Source organism: Protopterus annectens, chromosome 4.part1 (assembly GCF_019279795.1).
Source record: "Protopterus annectens isolate FY-2018-M chromosome 4.part1, PAN1.0, whole genome shotgun sequence".
Classification (NCBI taxonomy): Eukaryota; Metazoa; Chordata; order Ceratodontiformes; family Protopteridae; genus Protopterus; species Protopterus annectens.
Window position 1 is genome coordinate 523376289 of NC_056734.1, and position 24149 is coordinate 523400437.

The 24149-nt window shown below is 41.3% G+C and overlaps 1 protein-coding gene across 1 annotated transcript in view; it reads left to right on the plus strand.

Annotated features, from left to right (window-relative positions):
- Nucleotides 1-24149, plus strand: part of SNED1 (sushi, nidogen and EGF like domains 1) — a 1598911-nt gene that overhangs the window by 480085 nt on the left and 1094677 nt on the right. The window lies entirely within an intron of this gene.

Consider the following 24149-nt stretch of genomic DNA (forward strand, 5'->3'; position numbering starts at 1 on the left):
CTCTGTGTGTGTGTGTGTGTGTGTGTGTGTGTGTGTGTGTGTGTGTGTGTGTGTGTGTGTGTGTGTGTGTGTCTGTGTACATATATAATATATATATATATATATATATATATATATATATATATATATATATATATATATATATATATATATATATATATATATATATATATATATATATATATATATTATATATGATATATATATATATATATATATATATAAAATCTTGGAAACAGCATATGTAGACATACACACACACACACACACACACACACACACAGTCACACATGCACACACACACACACACACACATATATATATATATATATATATATATATATATATTTATGAAAGTGGATACAACCACTACTTATTTAATACTGTAACATAGTATTTTGTCATAAGAAATTAAAACTTTGTTGTAAACAGCAACAGGTAGCACTTAAATATTTTAAAGGTCACCATTACATCAGTGATGTAACAACAGAGTAATACAAATATACAAAAGGTAGTTGCAAACATCAAAATAAAAGGTCTGTTTATTTTTCCTTGAGTGTTTGGACTTTGCAATGTAAAGCTCATTAGCACCAGCAGTTCTGTCATGCCATAGTTCTCTCTCCTTTTCAGTTTTAAATAGTCAACAGTTCTCTTTCCTTATGTACAACTGTAAGAACAGGTAACAGATCATAACAACACAAAACAACTTGCTCTCTCTCTCTCTCCCCCTCGGATTTCAAAGTTTCAGCAGCTGAACACAATACTTTAGTTTTCTCCATAGTGAATGGCTGCAGTTTAAAAACAGGTAAGAGTTCAGTTACTTCCCATTAGATTGTTTTCTAACAGGAGACAAAACTGAAATGGGTAACACCAATAAACACAAGTTTCTCTCATTAAGTTTACCAATTATGAATGGGAATGGAGAAACAGAGTAAAAGTTCTTGGTTTAGACCTTCAGCATAATAGCAGTATTAGGTTTGTGCCTCCAACAGTCTCTTGATGAAAAACTAAAGTGCACCCAGGGTAGCAGGTTCAGAAAAGCAATCTTTTAGGAATAATACTCTAAGTGAAGAAAATAAAAGTGTCTTACTTACAAGGGAGCAGGTTCAGACAGGCAATCTTTTCAGGCATAAAATAAAAGTTTCGTACTACTGGCTTAGATAGGCAGAAACAGACATCCATTAGATTTGTGAAAAAATGTAACATCTCATCACTTAAGTACAGGTAGAAAGCATTTTCACCAAACCAGCTCCAGTACAAACCAAAAGTTGTAGTGGAATGCTTTGGGCAAATAACTCACTATAATAAGCCAAAATCTTTTCTGTTCCTCACATATCCTGCAGGATGAATGACTTCCAGTCTTTTTTGTCTCTTGCATTGCACATCTCCTGACAACAGCATACCTTTCTCCTCTTCCATGCTCTGCAGACTCCTCCAGAGTGTATTCAGTAAGTCTCTTTGGATCTACAGTGTCTGCCATTTCATCTTTGGCTAATGGTTATATAGATAGCTGCTGATAATTACCTTCCCTGATAGGTAACGGCATGAATGGCAAGGAACTGCTTCTTTTTTTTCAAATTTATACTCATTGCTAGCACTGTTGTCTATTCTTCTTGGTATCTGCCAACCCCTTGTTCTTTTGCCTTCAATATTTATTAGTATCAGTGTCTTCTATTGTGAATCCTGTCTTTACATTATGTGGCCATATTATTTGAGTTTAAGTTTTACTACCAGACCTGCCCGTAAGTAGTTAGGATTTATTTCATTAATGTGTTCACTGATTTGATCTTCTTGGAGTCCATGGAATTTTTAATAGTTCTCTTCAATACTACAACTCAAAAGCATTGATTTTCCAGCACACAACATTACTTATATCCCAACTGTCACAGCCATATATTATTACTGGGAAAAAAACATAGCTGTGGCTATATGGATCTTTGTTAACAATGTAACATCTCTACTGTTTAAAATCTTATCAAGATTTGCCACAACTTTTCTTCAAAGGAAACAAGCCACTTTTAATTTCATTGCTGCAGTCATAATCATCAGAGATCTTTGAGCCCAGAAAATAAAATCTGTCACTTCCTCCACTTTATTTTCATCCATTTGCAAAGAATTAGTAGGATTAGAAGACATACACTTTAGATTTTTTGATATTCGACAGCAGGCCTGCTTTTGTTTTTTGGCAGTTTAGCTCTTCCTCACTTTCAGTCATTAGAGTGGTATCATCTGAATATTTGAGGCTGTTGGTATTTCTCAGGATAATTTTTATCCCGGCATCTGATTCACCTAACCTTGTATTCCACATGATATAATTGATTTATAAATTGAATAAGTAGGGTGACAATATGTAGTATTCTCTTCCATTTCATTTAAATTGTTATTCCATTTTTGGTTCTACGTGCTTCATACTGATTCATACCTTAGGAGGTAGATAAGGTGACAAGGTATCCCTATTTTTCTAAGAACTTGCCACAGTTTGTTATGGTCCACACAGTCAAAGCTTTTAGACTTGTCACTAAAACAAGACTAAATATTATTCTGTAATTCCTTGCTTTCTTTGTTATCCAGTGGCTGTTGGCAATTTGATGTCTGGTGCCTCTACTCCAGCCTGAGGCTAGATTACGCATCTGGCAATTTTCTTTCCATGTTTTAGTGAAGTTTAGCTTTCAGGATTTTCAACATTATCTCTCTAGCATGTGAAACATATTCACTTGTTTGCTAATTTGAACACTCTGTAGTACTGCCATTTTTTGGGACTTGAATATAAACTTGACAGAAAGATAGCATTCAGTTAAATCACAGTGGAAAATATATATATTTACCAGAGTCAAGGATATTTTCCGACATTTTTAAATAAAATCTTGTCTGTTATGACTCTTTACTTCATTTATAAGTCTATATTTTATTATATAGAGATTGCTTCCATTTCATTGATGGTGCAGTGGTAGCGTTGTTGTCTCACAGCAAGAGGTTTTCCAGTTCGATTCTCAACTAGAGTGTCTTCTCTGTGGAGTCTGCATGTCCTCCCTGCATTTGTGTTAGCTTTCTCCAGGTACTCCGGTTTCCTCCCACATTACAAAGATATGCATCTGGATCATTTTTCCCCGGGCCTCCACTGAAAATTGGTTTAGTTCCAAGTCAGACTTTCTCAGTAAAACAAACAAAATGTTAAATCTATGAAGGATATTTCTATAGCAGTTGAGAAATAGTCTTGGTATTCAGACAGTTAAGTCCCACAGTACATATTTATGGATATGTTGGTTGTCATAGGATCATAGGATCATAAGAGATTACTAGGTTATCGACCCGGTCATTTCAAGCTTAGCCGTTTCATCCCATAGATACTCTAGTCAATACCCAGGACTGTATTTAGTAATGACTTCTCATGTCCAAGAGGGTTGTGGGTGCTATCCTTGGTAAGAATTTATGGTGCCCCATCCACTCGTCCAGATTCCTTTTGAACAGTGTCATAGAGGTACTCTGCTTCACATGAATTGGTGGTCTATTCTAAAGATGTATTATTCACTGACAGACAAATCTGTCCCTCCAGCATGTCCTGTTCAAGTCGCAGGCCATATTTAGGTCCCTAGAATGGGTAGCTCTACTCCTGTTAGATTTATGGAGCTACAGCAGATTCATTAGGTTTGGGTCAGAGATTGCTCTGTAAGCCAGACATAAGTCTCCCTAAGAAGCCTGTAGAATACAGACTATAGTGACAGGGAATTTAGTTGGTCTGTGTAAGGCATGTGCTGGAGTCCCTTGATCTTCTTTGTTAGAAACCTCTGAGGTCTCTTCATTTGCTGCAGGTGCTTTGTATGGTACATGCCAAAAGGGGCATTATACTCAATTGTGGGTCTAATTAGTGACAAGTACAAAGGGGTTAAAACTTCCTTTGCTCTAGAGGTGATGCCTTTGCTAATCAAGGTTGCTGTGTAGAAGGCGTTCCTTACTACAGTAGACACATGGTGGTCAAAGTTAAGGTCGCAGTCTACTTGTGATCCAAGATCCTTTACCACTTTGTTGGTACATAGGATATTGTTGTTAATTTGATAGCGTGAAGGGACATTGTTTTTACCGAAAGGAATGATGATGCAGTTCTTTGCATTCAGTTTGAGACCGTGACTAAGACACCAGTCATTGGTCTGCGTAAGACCCTCCTGAAGTATACTGATATAATTTGGGGATTCAGTAATTGCACCCAGTTTGCAGTTGTCCACGAATGTGCTCAGCCACAGGGCCTTAGTTTTAGCCTGAACTTCTGAGAAGTATGTATATACCAAACAGTAAGGGGCCAGCACTGACCCTTGTGACACCCCACTGGTGACAAGTCTGCTGGTTGATGTGGAGTCACCCAATTTGATAGTGCTTGACCAGTTTGTGAGCCATTTGGCAACCCATCTTACAACAAAGGGGTTTAGGTTCAGTTTGCTAAGTTTATAATGCCTGAGTGTGCGATAGTGTCAAAGGCCTTTTCCAAGTTGAGGTATGCTGTGTGGACAGATTTGCCCTCATAAATGGCCTTTCTCCTATGTCCTTTATTTATGATGTCCATGATGATATATTCAATGGCCTTACAGATGAGGCTGGTAAGACTTATGGGTCTATAATTCCACAGGTTGGTTGCTAAGCCACTTTTGTGGAGGGTAACAACTGCTGCTGTTCGACATTCCACAGGAACAAAGCCTGTAGATAGGCTATGATTCAATAGGGTATTTAATGATGATGCTAGTTCATGTTTTAGTTTGTTTAGAAGGCAGCCTGGGATGCTATCTGGTCCCACAGAGGCTGTGTTTTTTGCCTTAGACAAGGCTTTAATGACCTGCTCTTTGGATATCTAAGGTGGGGCAGGGGAAGTTGAGAGCAAGGTTTGTGATAAGTTTGGATGGGATAGAGGAGTGAAATTTTCACCAAATCTGTCTGCTAGCAGAATATCTATCACTGCGGGATCAGCGTGTGTGATATTGTTAGTCACTAGTTTGGCACATGCTTGGGTCCTACCTTTTAGGCTGCATATATAGCTGTAAAAGTCCTTATGATTATCCTTGGATGTGATTGCTAGATGTTTCTCAAAGTTACCCTTACAGGATTTGGCATGTTGTCTTATTTCCTGTTGAAGCTGAGGAGGGTGCTTTTCATTGTTAGAGGCTAGTCTTAGTTTTCTTAAGACAGCAACTTTTTACATTTGTTGTAAAGTTTGTTGATGCTGGATGCCCACCAGGGTGGCTTGTTTTTACTTAGGACTCTGGCTTTGATTCTGTATGGAACAGTTGAGTCTATACACTTATACAAGTGACTGCACAGGACGTCAGTGTAAGCTTTAGTGTAGTTAGCACTTCCAGCTGCTTGTGGGCTTGCAATGCATTTATTCCTTCCTCTAGAAGGGTGCAGTTTGCCTTGATGAAATGTATTAGTCTGACTTCGCCCGTAGTGACTTCTGGTGTTACTGCCAGTTCAAAGGTGACTGATTTGTGGTCAGATTTAACTAACGAGGGTCCAACAGCTGCAGAGGTGCACCTATTTGTCATGTTAGTGAGAACCAGCTCTAGTATGTTTGTTCCTCTTGATGGGGTTTGAACAATTTGTTCCAGGGCATTTAAGTTAACAAAGTCAAGGAACTTTTGCACAAGTGAGTTAGGGCTAGAGTATGTTTCTCAGTTGATGGTGGGATAATTGAAATCCCCCATGACCAGAGTGTTTGTCAATATTTGGATTGACTCTAGTTTGGTCAAGTAGGCCTCATGTGCATTATGATTCATGGGGGGTGATCTATAACTGTCTATGACTTGAATGGAGGTCTTACCTACAGTAATCTGAACTTGGAGCAGCTCCATGGAGTTGTCCAATTGAACTAATCGGGAGGTGAGTTTATCTCTAATATAAACAGAAACACTGCCTCCTTTTGTTCTCACACGTTCGTCTTGCAGTCTGAAGGTGTGGAAGGCATTGTAGCCTTGCAAAGCCGGGGTACTCTTTGAAGCCTTGAACCAGGTTTTTGTGACTGCACTGCCATCTACATCTTCTAGTGACAGAAGTGCTTCTAGGGTGTGCAGTTTTTGGTTTAAGTTCCTGACATTTAGCAGCATAATCCTTTTTTGTTATCACTGACAATTTTCACATTGGCAGTTGTGTTCATCTCTTTCCATTACTGAGTCATAAGCAGCTATATGATAGTAATGTGATGATGACTCATTAAAATAAAAACATAATTTGGACATTCTTCTACAGAATCTCTCGCTACCTTTTGGAATGGAAGCCTAGAACATTTATTATAATGAGCCATGCTCCTCCAGTATATTGTACCTGATTTATATGCGATATTCTGCATGACACACACCACACAGTCAAGCAGAGTCTGCAGTGACGCTGAAATAATTACCACAGCCCATAGCAGTGCTGCAAGTGAATATTCCCATGCCTCCCTTGACCCAGGCATACTGATGCAATCTACATGGGTTTCACTGACTATGAAGATTTTCAGTACATGCCTCCATTACTTGTACGTCACGACATGGGCAATCATACTGATTCACTGATTGGTTGCTCAAAAGAGAGCACAGGAAGATAAAATTGCACTTATTTGCATGCATCATGTAATAGCCCTACAGGAGACACTGTATTATACAAAGCTCATAATGCAACTTTATGTACTGATAAATCCCTTGAAAATCATACAGCATGACTGGAAAACATCACTGATAGACACATCCTTAATCCATTGTTGTTTTTACATGGCCCTGTAAAGGGTGCAAGTAATTTATTCAGCACAATTTTAGTCCTATAAATGAATCAGTAAAATATACAAGTTCACCATGAGGCAGTTTTTTTAAATGCAATACAGGTAACTTCAAAATTCTGTTACTAATACTTTAAACTGATATATTTGCCTATGGTGCTTTCATATGCATTGTGTGACTTGGAAAAAGTTTCTGTGCTGTATTCTGCATGCAAAAGCAGCCAGCCAAGCCGACAAATAGAAAAGGCCAATATTTCTGTGGTTCATGCCATTACTGTACACAAAAGGGAGATATATTAGTTTAAAAGGTCTGGCTCCTTTGGTACTGACATGAAAACTCTTTCTAGAAGGAAATGTCTAGTAAGGGTTTATATTCACTGCAGTACGGGGTGCTGACCTAGCATTATCATTAAAGTACAGTTGTGTACACTTACCATAAATGTAAATGTTCGAGTGTATTCACTGTTGCAGTCATTACATTTGGGTAATCTGCTGGCAGGTTGCCCTCAGTCAGCCTGATTAACAAAGTCTTGGGTCCTGCGTCAGTTGCTGTCTCTTCTTCCATGACGTCAGGTCATCAGGGGTATAAAACATGTAGCCGATGCCATTACATCAGTTTTTCTTGCCCCAGATGTCAGGTGCCCCCCAAATGGGGAGCAAAATACACACACACATATATATATATATATATATATATATATATATATATATATATATATAAAATTAGAAACACAAAAATATACCTCCAAACAAAAGCAAATACACCAAAAAGGCATTTAAGCATAGTAAAAGAAAGAAGAGGTATAGTAACAGAAAAACAGGGGACTGGAGGGAGGGTAACCAGGACTGCAACAGTGAATACATTCGAACATCTACATTTATAGTAAGTGTACACAACTGTACTATGTTCATCGTGTTTTACTGTTGCATTCATTACATTTGCGTAGCTTCCCAAAGCTAAGGTTGGGAGGATGGATTTATACAGCATTAGGAACAGCTATAATGCCCTGCAAAGCACAAGTGGCAAAGCCAGCTCTGGATTTAGAGAAAATTGGTAAGTGATAATGCTTGGTGAAAGTATGAACTGAACTCCAGATAGCAGCTTCTAGAATATCCCTGGTAGGAACACCTCTGAGAAAGGCTGCTGAAGTAGATGCAGCCCTGGTGGAATGAGATCTGATCCCCTGGGGGATAGGTTTTCCTGGTGCTTATAACAGAAATGAATACAATGGCTTATCCATTTAGAAATAGTTGGCTTTGAAATAGCCTTCCCCTCTGCCCCTGCAGCACATGCTACCAGTAGTTGTTCAGATTTTCTTTGAGATTTAGTCCTGTCCAAGTAGAATCTAAGTTGTCTGTGTACATCCAATGAATGCAGAATCCACTCCCCCTTGTTCTGTGGATTGGGAAAGAAAGTTGGCAAATGAATGGACTGACTAAGAGCCACATTGGATACCGCCTTGGGCATGAATGATGGATTGGTCCTGAGTGACACCCTGTCCACATGAAAGATGATGAAAAGCTCCACTGCCATAAGGGCCTGTAATTCAGATATCCTTCTAGCTGAAGTGATTGCTAAAAGGAAGGCTGTTTTCCAGGAAAGAAATTTTAAGTCTGCAGTTGCAGCTGGCTCGAAAGGAGGTAGAGTGAGTTTCTCCAATACAAAGTTAAGGTCCCAGACAGGGGTTGGAGCTCTCCTTGGTGGTCTCAAGTTTTTGGCCTCTCTGAGATACTGCTTCAGAAGATCATGAGAGAGGAGGGGGGGTCTGTGTTGTAATGAGCTGAAATGGCTGAGGCATGGATTTTTATAAAAGAAAAAGACAGGCCCTTGTGAAGCATCTCAGTTAAGTATTGCAAAATCTGAAGTAAATTGGGCACTGCTGTGCTCATCCCTTGAGATTGATTCCAGGCACAGAATCTTTTCCATTTGTCAGCATAAGATTTTCTAGCACTAGGTCTTCTCACCTCCAAAATGACATCCATCACAGGTTTGCTGAGGGATGCTAAGGGGGAATTTAAGTGATTAGCCAAGCTGCAAGATTCAATGTTTGGAGCTGAGGGTGCAGAATTTGGTTCTCCTGCTGAGACAGTAAGGAAGGTGTCTGAGGCAGGTGCCATGGAGAAATGTGTGACACACTGTGCAGGAGTGGGTACCAGTGTTGGAGAGGCCAGTCTGGAGCAATCAAAATCATTTTTGGTTTGTCCTGTTTGACTTTTAGTAGAACTTTGGAGAGCAAAGGCAGTGAGGGAAAGGCATAGACTGATAGTTTTTTTTCCAGCTGAAGGACAGTGCAACCACTTTCCAGGCTATTTTGTGATAAGTTCTTGTGCAAAATTTGTCCAACTGGTAGTTCTGGGGTGAGGCAAAAAGGTCTATGTCTAGGCTCCCCCATTTACATGTCAACATGTTGAAAATCCATGGTTCCAGTTTCCATTCGTGAGGGTCCGTGAGATTTCTGCTTAGTTCGTCTGCCAGAACATTCTATTTTCCTGGCAGGAATTGAGCTTGTAGTTGTACTTGGTAGCTCAAGGCCGTGTTCCACAATGCCATGGCTAGTCTGCAGAGAGGGTAGGAATGTGTACCCCCTGCTTGTTTATGCACCACATAACTGTGGTGTTGTCCATCTTTATCAGTAATTGTCCTGGATGAAGGTAGTCCTTGAAGGCTGTCAGTGCATTCTGTACAGCTAGCATTTCTTTTTGATTGATATGAAGGTGCATTTGATTTGGGCTCTATTTGCCCTGAATGCACTTCCCTGCCAGATGAGCCTCCTGTGCATAGTCTGATGCATCTGTAGTTTGGGGTGGCAGGGGGTGGTGTGAATGGCAGTCCCTTGTTTTGGTGGCAGGACTCTGCCCACCATAGGAACTCTAGGTGCAGGCAAGGTATGATAGAAGTCATTGCTTCCAGGCTGTGACAATGTTGACCCCATAAACTTTTTAAGTACCACTGAAGTTTCCTCATATGTAGTCTTGCATATGGAATTAGAAGAATGCAGGAGGCCATGAACCCCAAGACTTGCAGTATTTGCCTTGCAGATAGCAGGGTTTTTCTGGCCACCTGTTTGAAGTAAGTCACCAAATGAATTTGCTTTTCTGGCATAAGGAAAACTATCTGGGCAGTTGTATTCAAGCTTGTACCCAGGAATGTAATCTTTTGAGAGGGTACCAGTTGAGATTTATTGTCGTTTATGGTGTACCCTAGACAGGTTAGCACTCTTTTTACAAACGCCAGATGTTTTAGAAGAATGGCCTGGTTTTTTGCCCGAATTAGACAATCTCCAGGTATGGATATATTTGACTATTTCTTTGCCTGAAAAATGCAATTACTGGAGCCAGGCACTTTGTGAATACCCTGGGCACAGTTGACAAGCCAAAGGGCAGTACAGAGAACTGATAATGCATGCAGCCTGCTTTGAAGCATAGGAATCTTCTGCACGATTCCCTGATTGGGATATGCAGGTAAGCCTCTTTTAAGTCGAGATTTGCCAACCAGGCATCCTTGCCTATCATAGGAAGTAACTGGTGAAGAGTCAGCATCTTGAATTTTGGAATGTCCAGAAAGGTGTTTAGAGTAGACAGGTCCAGAATTAGTCGCCATGATTTTTCTTTTCTGGGTACCAGGAAAAGTCTGGAATAGAAACCTTGTCCCTTTTCCTCTTCTGGTACTAGCTGAATAGCCCCCATGTTTAGGAGGGAAAGAACTTGTTTCTGAGTCTCTGCCCACTGATTTGGGGGCAGGTCTGGCCACCTGTTTGGAGTTGGCAGTATGTGGAAATGAAATTTGTATCCCTGGGACACTGTATTTAAAACCCAATTGTCCTGGGTTATAAGTTGTCAGTTTCTTGAATGAAGAGCCAGTCCCCTCCCAAAGGGGCGGCTAAGAGGTAAGTGCTTGGTAATTTCAAAGGGAAGTCATTACCATAGGGTGGTACCTTGTTGTTTCCAAGGAAGTGGAAGCACCCCATTGCTTAGCTCTGAAAGTCCCTTGGGACTGAAACCTGGTGCATTTGGAATGTCTGGGTTTGGCTGTAGTGGCTCTGGAAGGAGCTGGAAAGGACCAGTTCTTAGTAGGCCAATGCCTACTAAATCTAGGAGGATGCACTTGTAAGAAACCTTTCACAGATTGCATAGATTTAGCTTTATCTTCCATCTTTTTTAGAACTTCTTCAGCCTTATTGCCAAATAGGCAGTCCTGCTGTAAAGTTGTATCCAAAAGTTTTGCTTTAACATGATCACGCAGAGATTGCTCCTTAAGCCAAGCATGCCTTCTAAGCACAGACCCAGTAACAGCAGCCCTACAAGAGGCCTCTAAAGAATCAAAACCACATTGCAAAGTATGTCTGCCAACTTGTTCAGCTAAATGCAATAAATCCTGCAAATCTTTATTCTACACACAGTCAGAAATCAACATAATTTTCTGTTTAAGCAGTCCCATGATATGCTGTTGATATTTTAGCATATGAAATTGACAGTTTAAAGCCCTGATCGCTAAGGTTGCAGAAGTATAAACCTTTTTACCCCATCTATCCAGTGCCCTGGAGTCTCTATCAGAAGGGGTAGGATTTTTTGCAGTAGAGCCTTAATGCCCTTGTGCCCCTGAGAAATGGTTTCAGGGTCTGCAACAGGATTCTTGAAAAGGAATTTGTGGGAGTCAGGAACCCTGTAGTACCTGTCTGGTTTGCCAGTGGCTGGAGGCAAGGAATCAGGGGCCATACTGGATTCCGAAAACACATCATCAACAATATCTAGAACAGGAGGTATAGCCAAAGGCCTATGCTGAGGAAGAAGAAGGAAATCCCTAAGCCTCTTTTTGGATTCAGAGAAATCCTGACTTTCCCAGTGGAAATGCTCTCTTAAGGTATGTAAAGTTTCCCCAAAAGAGAAATCCTCAGGCAGAGAAGCAGAGGGAATGGAATCCTCTGCATCATAGTCCTCATAAGTAGGTATGGACAAATCCAGATCATTAGAAGAGTCAGAAGAAACAGAGTCCTGTTCAGAAGATTCATAGTCAAATTCAATCCTAGGCCTCTTGGAGGGGGAGGGGGGAGGTTGACTACCCCTGATTTGAGTAATTAAATCTTCAGCCATTTTGATCATTTGTTTTTTAGGCATAGGAGCCTGAACATGTGGCCTGGGCATCGGTTTTTTAGACATAGATCGTGATTTAGGCCTTAGCACTGAAGTTGGAGTCAGTTTAATATGCAAGTCTGTAGGCCTGAATACACCCTCAGAAGCCGGTGCCTGCTCAGCGGCTCCAGACCCATCCAAGGTAGAGACATCCGTGGGTTCCATATGTGAAGCATCTCGCGGCATACCAGACTCTGAATGGGTCTCAGTAGATGCCTGCGAATCAGAAGTAGTGGGTATCAGGGGCTGCGAAAGCACCTCACTGAGTACCGGCGAACTGGTGACTGGCTTAGGAGAAGTGTCGTCTGCAGTTTTAGACCTCAACAGCCTGTCTCTGTCTTTTCCTTTGTGTTTTTTCAGTATTCCGGTAGTCAGATGGCTAATTGATGTCATTTCTGGATAATTAAACCAAGAACCAAAATATTTTGAAGCAAAAATGTACCGACGACGGATAGTGCACTGATTAAATAAAGCACAAAACTGACAGCAAGGTACGTTGTGGTCAGGACCTAGACAAGGAATACAGTGCAAATGAAAGTCCTTATGAGGTATTTGCTTCCCACAAGTAATAACAAATATTAACTTTTACTGACATCGGTAAGGAGCAAGAAAAAGTTTCCCCGACGGGGTACTTAGGTTTTAGTTGAAGACTTCGGTTCTGAAACTCGAAAATGAAAATTTCAGGAGTCGGCCAACCGGCACTTGCGAACTGCTTCTGCTTAGGGCACCGCGTGGCAAGAAAGACTGATGTAATGGCATCGGCTCCATGTTTTATACCCCTGATGACCTGACATCATGGAAGAAGAGACAGCAACCGATGCAGGACCCAAGACTTTGTTAATCAGGCCGACTGAGGGCAACCTGCCAGCAGATTACCCAAATGTAATGACTGCAACAGTGAAAACAATGAACATCAGCATTCTGTAACTCTGCTCCTCTGGTAAGCATATAAGAAAGCAGCCTAAAGTGAAAGTTGCTATGATGTGTAATGTAGCAGTATAAAGTTACTGTATCATGGCTTTGTAAGAAAGTCATCAGTCTCAAGTTATTTACAGAGCTGTGCTATTTTGTAAAGTCATCGTTAATAATGTAATATCAAACACTCTGATGATACCATCAAATTCATTGCTTGTTGACTTTCTGCATCTGCTTTGGGGTCTTTTCCTCTTTTGTTAAGTTCTGGTGGTCAGATACTGCAGTTGATCATACCACCATGTCTGTGCTGCTCAGTTTTAGTTAATGCCACCAAACACACACACACACACACACACACACACACACACACACACACACACACACACACACACACACACACACACACACACACACACACACACACACACACACACACACACACACACACACACACACACATTCTGTGCATTATTGATCAGTCACTTGGGCACAGAAAATCCTACCACTGCAGACTAATTGCATGCTCCTGACCACATACACTGCAACTCCTACCTCTTTTGATCACTCACTCAAACTACTCCCAGCATTCACATGCTGCATTCTTTTGTCCACTGACAACCACTAACAAACCCCAGATGCACAACACACTTTTGACTACTCACTCCAAACCTTACCTGTACAATGTTCACCAGACAAGCCTTACTCTTTATGCCAAACAAACAAATAAGTAACTCCTTGCCAATAAACTCCATAATTTGTAGATTCTACAATTCTTGTTCTAATATAATAAACTGTATAAGAGAGAAACAGCTCTATCACAGTGATGTCCTGCACATACATGCATGCATGCATAGTCTCAGGAAAAAATTATATATATATATATATATATATATATATATATATATATATATATATATATATGCATACACACACTCAGGTTTTAACACCATCCCATCAGAAGTTCCAGTTAACTGGTGGTGTACCGCAGGGTTCAGTTAAGAAACTAGTTTTCATGGGACTATTTGTACAGATTTGTACAGATTAATTACGTGTCTCTAGGTTTTCTGATAACATCAAACTAAGCCTACAATAACCAGTGTAACTAAAGTTAGGCTCCTACAACCTCATTTAGATAAATAGTTAGACTGATGAACTAATAGGTGATGTTAGAATCTTTGTGTGTGTGTGTGTGTGTGTGTGTGTGTGTGTGTGTGTGTGTGTGTGTGTGTGTGTGTGTGTGTGTGTGTGTATCTGTATGTATATATAAACATAGGTTTACTATCAAAATGTTAGACAGCACTTACATGAACTGGGATGGTCAAAAGGCTGTTTTCAAGTTCACATAACGCTGATCCAGAAAGTGTTCGACTGCACAACAGTAAATGCTAACGTGCTTTCATTGTTGTGAGGTTGACGTTCTGATTGGAGATCACACTATAGTGGGGATTTGGAAATTTACCCTTCTCCCTCACAAAATCATAGTCGAATGGGGCCCCTCATACACAGCCCTCCCTCCTGCAGCCATTCCAATGTCCCATTACTTGGCTATTTCTCCCCATTTACCATAAACACTGTAATGTGCGTACTGCTTTACTTCACCGATGATTATTTGGATTTCATTTAAAACTTTTATTTTACATTTTATAGCACAAACACTAATAGACATCTGCTAAATAAAGCAATACAGTCTCACAATGAAAATAGACTTAGCATTAAAACTTCTCTGCCCTTGAAAACTTCTCTGCCCTTGAAACTCGCATTCATTAAAACAGCATTGAAACCTACATTCAAAGAAAATGCATCTGGCCAGTGACGGATAAAGATTGCCTTTGGGCTGTTTTCAAATCATAGGCCCCTTACACACAAAACATATATGTGTTCTTTGATACACCTTCCTGATTGCATTAAATTACATTTCTTGTATAATACAGCACACTAGTTAGAGCGTGTTTTAAGTTTATTGTTTTGAACATTTTTGGAGTAAGCAATGAAACAAAATGGATGAACCAATGATGACAAAACTGCCCAATTCAGAACATTTCCATCATAAAAGTCAACTCAAACATCTACAATTCAGTGTCAGTAAATATGCACACAATCTCTGCAGAAGTAAAAGCCATCAAAATAATTCCACATTAAAGAGATCTGTAAGATCTGTAACTAATGAAGATGTTGCTGCTGGCAAACAACTTAGTATTTCATTGTTTCATCTACAGATAAATTGTCTGTTGCCCTTGAAGAATAAATTGCCTATGTTACGTTAAAAAAATGATAAGGTAGTAATATTGCAATAAGGAATGCATGGCAAGCTGATAATAGGTTCATAGTTACTAGGTATCTATGCCAAAGAGGACATTCTCAGGACAACAGCATCCACCTCCTTTAAAAGTACAACACAATACAGTATCAGCAATCCATCTACATACTGTGGGAGTAGAACCCACAGCTTTCTGCATTAAAACCAATTATTCTACCTGTTGTGCTACTAACAAGACAAGCAGAATTGGCATAGTATTCTACCTGTTGTGTTACTAACAACACAAACAGACTTGGCATAATCTGTTTGTGTTGTTAGTAGCACAATAGATAGAAAAATTGCTTTTGATGCAGAAGGCTGTGAATTCTACTCTCACTGTGAGTAACTCTAACCAGCAGTTATAACTAACTGGGGCATTTACACATACACATACACACACACACACACACACACACACACACACACACACACACACACACACACACACACACACACACACACACACACACACACACACACATACACACTCACACACACACACACACACACACACACACACACACACACACACACACATACACAAACACACACACACACGTATGGAAAGCACATCGTTAAGTAAATAAGTTTATCCTGCCATTAAAGTAAAATGGCAGCACACACTTCTCCTGCTGTTAAAGTACAAAGGCATCCTGCCACACACACACATACAGAAAGCACAGCTTTAAGTAAATAAGTAAGAGGCAGCACACAGTTTCTCCTGCCGTTAAAGTACAAAGGCATCCTGCCACACACACACACACACACACACACACACACACACACACACACACACACACACACACACACACACACACATAAAGCACAGCTTTAAGTAAATAAGTAAAAGGCAGCACACAGTTTCTCCTACCGTTAAAGTAAGAAGACAGCACGCACTTCTCCTGCTGTTAAAGTACAAAGGCAGCCTGCCACACACACACACACACACACACACACACACACACACACACACACACACATGGAAAGCACAGTGTTAAGTAAATAAGTAAAAGGCAGCACACAGTTTCTCCTGCCGTTAAAGTAAAAAGGCATCCTACTGAGGCACAGTTTCTCTTGTTGTAAAGTAATGGCACAGTTTGCCAGTGATTAAGCAAATAAGTAAAGATGCCGTGCACTGCACACAGTAATCACACAGTTTCTCCTGCCATTAAAGTAAAAAGGCATTCTGCTGGTAAAGTAAAGCACAGTTCAAAATAAACAAAAAGATAAGCACACACAGTAATCACATTTGTAGCTGCTGTACCTGGAAGAGGAGCTGAGCTGGGGAAAACCTGCAGCCATTAAATAAGTAAAGCTGCTGCTGGGGATGAAAGCTGTGTTAGACCGGTCTGCAGAAGCTGACGTCATTGCACATTCCCTGCATGTGATGACAGCAGGAGTAAAAATAAAAAAAAAAACAGGAAATTCGGAAATTAAACGGGCCACACAGGAATTCATGGCACCCCAATATTTTGCCCCGAAAACCAGTATTTACTGAGGATTGTGATATGGTTGAGAGATATGGTGTGCTGCACAGAGGCTGCCTGCTCTACAGAACATACGTCTGAAGCATGTTAATAAAGAGGCCCACATGTGATCTCAAATGACATTTAAATCATAGTTTCATAGGTTCATTGTTGTGTACTAGACTAAACCACTGAGACCTTTTTAAGACTAGCCATGCATCTGAAGTCTCTGATAAGTTATGGTACCCCAGGTAAGTGTAAGCAGGGGCTTGGGAGATTAAACATTTACAAGCAGGGGCCTGGGAGGTGAGCCATTTACAGGCTGCCTGTGTCCATTAGAGACATAGGTGCCAAACCAGGGATATATTTCTTGTTCCCCATTCAATTTTCCAAGTTATACTTGAATTGAGTTAACGAGTAACTCTGTTTCACATGGATGGGGACCCTGTTCCACAGAAGGGGTAATCTCTGGGATACATACTGTCTCTCCAGCAGGTTCTATTTATATCACAGTCAAGATTCCATTCTTTAGCATAGGTAATTTTGGTGCTGTTTGTTTTGTGGGCATGTAGAAGAGCCATCAGAGTGGGGTGCGACAATGCCTTATATGTCAGATCTCCCATCAACAGCCTGTAAGAGACAGAATACAAGGATAGAGCTTTGAGGTGGTCTGCATAGGACATGTTATTTATGCTCTGTATTCATTTAGTGAGGAATGTCTGTGGATATTCCAGTTGTTGGATGTGTTTGGTTAGGTACATACCAAAGGGGACATTGTATTCAATGACAGGTTTGATGAATGCCTCCTTGTACATGTATGCCATACCTTTGTTTATAAGCTTCACAACATAGAATGATTTCTTTACTACTGTAGACACATGATGGTCAAAGTCTAGATTACTGTCTATGTGTGTCCTAATGTCCCTGACTACTGGGTCAACTCTTAGCTGTGTATTGTCAATCTGATAGTTACCAGAGGTAGCTAACTTCCCAAAGAATGCTGTTATGCATTTCTTGGCATTCAGTTTTAGCCCATGGCTTTGACATCAGTTATTTGTTGGTGTCAGCCCTTCCTGTAAAACATTGGTGCCAGTGTGGGGGTTTTATGACTCCTAATTTGTAATCATCTGCAGATTTGGCCAGCTAGAGGGCCTTGATGTTGGCCTTGACTTCAGATAAGTAGATACCAAAAAGGAGCCAACCCAGGATCAATCCTAAAGAATTCCATTGGTTACTGATCTCTTTTTAGAGGTGGACTCCCTGATTCTAACTTCCTGGGTCTTGTCTGTGAGCCAGATGGCTATCCTTCAGTTGACATAAGGATTTATACCTAACTTCTTGAGTTTGACAACAGTCCCCAAGTGAGGTATTGTGTCAAATGCTTTGGCCAGGTCTAGGAAGGCAGTGTGAAATGCTTAGCCCTCAGCCATTGCTTTCGTGACCTTCTCAAAGAAGTCTACCAGGCTGGGTACCAGGCTGAGTAGGCATGCCCTGCCCTTGCCAAAACCAAATTGGGTTGGGTCCAGTGTCTGGAGGTTTCTTATGTCATTATTGATCATTTCCTGTGATATTGGCACTGCCCATCAATGTAGTGTAGAGAACACTTAGGACCTGTTCCCTAGTGATAGTAGAGGAGTTTATATTTGATGGTATTTCCTGAGGGGAGACTGGGGGGAGGGGTAGACAGGGGGATATTAGAGCTAAATTTGTCCACCAGAAAGTATGAAATATCTTCTGGCTTAGTGTATGTAGCTGCATTAACAGTGGAGGGCTTGAAATTGTGCCAGATTATCACTTAATAGTTGGAAGTTAGCCTTAGATAGTTCCTAAACATTCCAGGACTCGCTGGGGTTCCCGATTTGTTTTTACTTCAAGGTTGACAATTTTGTGGTCTCATCCTCACCGGATAGGATATTACACTAGGGGTGTACAGTGCTTTACCATATTAGTGAGGACTAGATCCAGTATATTTGCACATCTGATTGGTGTATTGACAGTCTAATCCAAGGAGTTTTTGTTTACAAAATCTAGGAATCTCTGTGACTGCAAATCTGGTGTCATATATGATTCTCAGTTAATAGTGGTCTAATTAACATTACCCATGAATATGGTATTGGGTTGGATGGTGAGTGTTTCCAGTAAGTTTAAATAATTGTTTTTGGTTTCCTGGGTCATAAAGTGGAAACCATAGCTTGCAAAAAAGTGGAATGGGATTTTGCGTATGGTCATTTGAACATGGAGGAGTTCAAGTGCGTCATCCTGTTTGACCAGCCTTGCAGTATAATTATTTTTGATGTAAATTGAGACACCTTTGCCTTTAGTCCCTGCTTCTGTAGTAGCAGGTCTAAATGTGTGCAAGGCATTATAGTCTTGCATTCCTGGGTGGGGAGCTTTTCATGGCTTTAAACCATGTCTCAGTGACTGCACTGACATCAGCATTCTCTACTGTTAGAAGAGTTTGTAGGGAGTGGAGTTTCTTGTTTAGACTCCTAGCATTGAGCAGTAACACCTTTAGATTTTCTTGGTTTTGATTTGCTATGTTGCAAGTATTTTCAGTTTGGCACTGCCTAAAAAGGCACTCTGGAAGAGGACAATGTTTTAGTTAATATTCAAAAGCCAAGAGGGTACAGGTGCAGACCATCCCTGGCAAAGCAGCATGGTCTGTTGGCCATCTCCTTCCAAGCTAACAAATATTGCACCCCCTTAGAATGACACCAGAAACTAAACCAATTATTAAAGTCAGTCATTTTCTGTTTGTATTGTGGCATCATCCTTGGAGACGGTAGAATGCTGCTCATTATAGGCTTGTACCAGTCAGGGACACATATTCCATGATGTGTCTCTTCATATAGTCTGGGGAGGTATATCTCCAGTGATTTGCACCCACATGGAGTATGACCGATTCATATTGGTACTTAAGGTCCAGTGACCTAAGTGCATGTGTAATATGACAGAACCTGGCCCCTAATAAACAACTGACTTACTCACATTGGAGTCTCCAATGACCAAAACATTGGGTTGTGGATTGGCTTGTCTTATGGGCTTAGATGTGGAGGCTTCATGAGATGTGGTTTGTTTGTTTTAAAAGAGTGCATTTGGGGCTGCTAAAGCCCTTTGTTATACATGCTTCATCTAGGAGGTCTTTGTAGTTTAGTTACATTTACATTTAAGTACCTCAGCATATTTGGGTCTATGTGTCTGCTCAGCGCTGTGTATGATGGGTTCAAATGAAATTATATGATTATGTATGCTACCCCTTCTTCTACATGCATGCTCCCCATTGCTATGTTCTTAGGTTCATAGGTTCGTACTAGGCTATCTTCCCTAGGGCATTTATAAGCCTAGCCAGAGTGTGTTTGGCTTTCGCCACCCATTTTAAAATAATTTTGCTATGCCCTTTTTCGAGGTTAGTATACTGTGCCTCTGTCTAACAGTGACACAGAAGTGATACCCGGGGTAAACCTACGATCTCCCATCCACTCATCAAGATTCCTCTTGAAGAGAGTCAATGATGGACTCTGCCTAACCTGGACTGGGATTTTATTTCAGAGTGAAGGGAGCCTCTGGGTTATGAATCTGTCCCTCCAGCATGTCCTATTTATTTCAGTGCTGAGGTTCAAGTCTCTTGAGCGCGTAGCTCGATGGGATTTGGATTTTCTGAGGTGCAGCATGTCCATTAATTCCGGGTTGGACATGGCTTTATACATCAGGCACAGATTGCCTCTGAGCAGGCGGTATGCCACTGAGTAGAGCTGGAGTTTCTTTAACCAGGCAGCATATGGCATCTGTTTGAGCCCTTTGATCCTCTTGGTGAGGTACTTTTGGAGTCTTTCCAGTTGCTGCAGGTGTCTGGTAAAGTGCATCCAAAAGGGGCATTGTATTCAATTATGGGCCTGATGAGGGATGAGTAAAGAGGCACGGTGACCTCCTCTGATCTAGAAGGAAAATACCATAACATTGCTAATCAAATGTATGTATGAGAAAAAAAAAAAAAAAAAAAAAAAAATTTTGTTTTTTATCTTTTTTTTTTTTCTATCTTTGTTTTTGTATTTTTAATTTGGATGTATTATGACATTGATATGTCTATTTTATATCACTGAAAATGGACATGTATCCAGCTAGACTAGCCCGGTTAACAAATGTAAAATAAAAATAAAAAAATAAAATAAATAAAAAAATAGATGTGAATCCCTTCATGATTAGGTGGGCAATATAAAATGTTTTTCTAACCACTTTGGCCACGCGGTTGTCAAATGAGAGATTGCTATCAACTTGGGTCCCCAGGTCCCTAATTACTTCTTCTGTACTTAATGGATTACCACCTATGTGGTAATTTGTGGGCACTTTGTTTTTGCCAGAGGGGATGAATATACACGTTTTGGCATTTAGCTTGAGGCCATGGCTCTGGCACCAGTTGTCTGTTTCTATGAGGCACTTTTGGAGGATCCTTGTGTCGGCTGGAGAGTCGATTATGGCGCCCAGTTTGCAGTCATCTGCGAACTTGGTCAGCCACAGTCCTTCCGTGTTGGCCTGTACCTCCGAGACATATATATACCGAACAAGAGAGGTCCCAGGACTGAGCCTTGTGGGACGCCACTTGTAACTGGTTTGGAGTCTGACATGGCTCCAGCAATTCTAACCATGTGGGTTCTGTCCTTGAGCCAGTTTGCAACCCATCTAATGACATAGGGGTTTATATTTAAGCTGGTGAGCTTATCTATAATGCCCGAGTGGGGTATTGTATAGAAGGCTTTTCCGAGGTCCAGGTAGGCTGTGTGGACCACCTTCCCCTCGTCAATGGCCTTGGTGACTGTTTCAAAGAAATCGACCAGGTTTAAGAGGCAGGATCTGCCCTTAACAAAGCCGAACTGGGTAGGATCCAGTGTCTGTAGGTCCCCAATATCTTTATTTATGAGGTCCATGATGATCCTTTCCATAGCTTTGCAGACCAAGCTAGTCAGGCTTATAGTTGGTTATAGGCTGATAGTTTCTAGGATCCGTTGAGGCACCACCTTTGTGGAGAGGGACCACTGTTGCTGTACACCACTCTTTGGGTACATATCCTGTAGTAAGGCTGAGATTGAACAGTAGTTTTATGTTTGGGTTTAGCTCTTCTTGGAGTTCATGTAGGACGCAGCGTGGGACACCGTCTGGTCCCATTGATGCTGTGTTTTTTGCTTTGGAGAGGGCGACTCTTACCTGAGCATCTGAGATGTCAGGGGGGCAGCACTCTGCTGGGATAGATATTTGCCCTTTTGGTGGGGAGGAGGGGAGAAGTTTGCGCTGAACCTGTCAGCTAGGATGTTGGCAATGTCTGTGGGTTCAGTGTATTTTTTGTCCTTTTGGACTAATTCTGAGCATATCTGGGAATACCCACCCAGGTTCCTAACATAACTAAAGAAAGCTTTGTGATTATCCTTAGTGTCCTGTGCAATTTTTCTCTCGAAGCTGGCCTTAGACGATTTTATGAGTGCCCGTAGTTTTTTGCTAATACTGATCAGAGATGCCTTCCCTTTTTGGGATTTTGCTCTATCATGTAGTAGCTTCCTCCTTCTACTGTATAGTTTGTTTATGGTTGGAGTCCACCAGACAGGACGTCTGCCTTTGGAGGATTGGGTCTTGGTTTTATTTGGGATTGCATGATCCATGCATTCCTGAAGGTGTTCATAGAATGCGTTTATAAAGGATTCTGTGGTCTGGGCCATATTTTCCACAGACCCGGGGGCTTTGAAGGATTCCACCTCGGTTTTGAGGAGTGTGAAATTTGCTTTAGAGAAGTTTTTCACTGTGGTTTTCTGGGCAGAGGGTGGGGTCGGGATGTGAATATCCAGTGAGATTAGTTTATGGTCTGATCTTACCAGTGAGGGATACACTTCTGGTCTGGAGCATAGAGTCCCCATGTTGGTGATGATCAGGTCCAGTATGTTTTCCCTCTTGTGGGAGTGGTAACAAGTTGTTCCATAGCATTTGAGTTTATAAATTCTAGGAACCTTTGGGCTAGGGTGTTGGAGCTAGAGTAATGCTCCCAGTCTATGTTTGGGTAGTTGAAGTCGCCCAATATAATGGTGTTTGGAGAGACCTTCATATTTTCCAGTGTTCTCAGGAAGGCTGAGTGGGGTTCCTGGGTTTGGGAGGGTGGTCTGTAGCAGGCTATAAACTGGAAGGCAGTTTTACCCACTGTTAGTTGCACATGGATAGTCTCTGATGCTTCGTGCTGTGCCACCAACCTGGAGGTGTGGGTATCTTTGACGAATATTGATACTCCCCTCCTTTTGTGGTTTGGTCCAAGTTTTGGGGCTGAAAAGCATGGTATGAGGTATAACCTGGTAGTGCTGGGGTGCTCTCGGGAGCCTTGAACCAGGTTTCTGTTACTGTACAGATATCGATGTTCTCCATGCTAAGGAGAGTTTCGAGTGCGTGTATCTTGAGGTTTAGACTTCTGGCGTTGAGTAGCATTACTCTTAGTTTCTTATCCCTTGTGATACCTATAGAGGTGGGTTTGTCTTTTGAGCCTTGCCTAAAAAAGGCACTATGGGGGTAGCAAGAGCCTTTGCCAATATCTAAAAGCCCAGGGGTGACAGGTGCAAGCCGTCCCTAGCGAAGCATCGTGGCTTGTCGAGCATGTCATCCCAGGCTGACAGGCATTGGATCCCCTTTGAATGACACCAATACTTAAACCAATTGTTGAAATTGATCATCTTGTCTTCATATTGTGGCATCATTCTTGTGAGGGTAAGATGCTACTCAAGGTCAGGGTCATACCGGCCTGGGCTACATGCTCAGAGAGCTCCTCTATGTCTCTTTTCATGTAGTCCAGGGAGGTACGTCTCAGGTCATTCACACCAGCATGGACAATGACTGAGTCATATTTGTACTTGCCTTGGAGTGACCTGAGTGCTTGTGTTATGTGGCGGATCCTAGCGCCCGACAGGCAGCTCACCATGACCTTCTTCTTGTTCAGCCTGGTGAGCGGGACGTTAGTGTGCCTGATGATAGAGTCACCTATTACAAGTGTATCAGGTGTGTTGTTTAGCCTTAAGGGCTGTGACTGTTCAGCACACTGGCTTTGTGAGCTATGTGTTGCACGTGTTTTGTTTTGGGGTAGCGGTTGCTTGGGTGTCTGCTTTGGAGGTCTCTGCTGCTTAGGCAGATTTTTATTTAGAGCCTCCGAGTATGTTTTTGTGTGTTTATGTGTTTGGTTTGCTGTTGTGGTAGGTCTATGTGAGACTGGAATTGTAGTGAGTGTGGTTTCCTTCTCCTCCTGACTGGTTACGCCAGTACTGAGTTGAGAGAGCTTAGCCTCCAGTTTGGCTATATGGTTGCATCTCACATGTGTTGGAATTTGTTGGGAGGAGGAGAGGGTTGTCTGTGTACATGAGGCAGTTGTAACATTGCCTCAAGATTCCCAGATTCACCAGCTGGACCGGAGATTGACAACTGACCTTTGGACATGCTAGAATAGTATTGGGAATTCCTTTATAATTGAAAAAAGGGCCAATGGGGAACATGGTACTCAAGGGGAGTTTGTGAGGGTGTAGTGCTTTTAATTTTTTAGTGCTGACTTAGTGAACAAGTGCCAGGTAACTTAAATGCAATGTGTTACAGG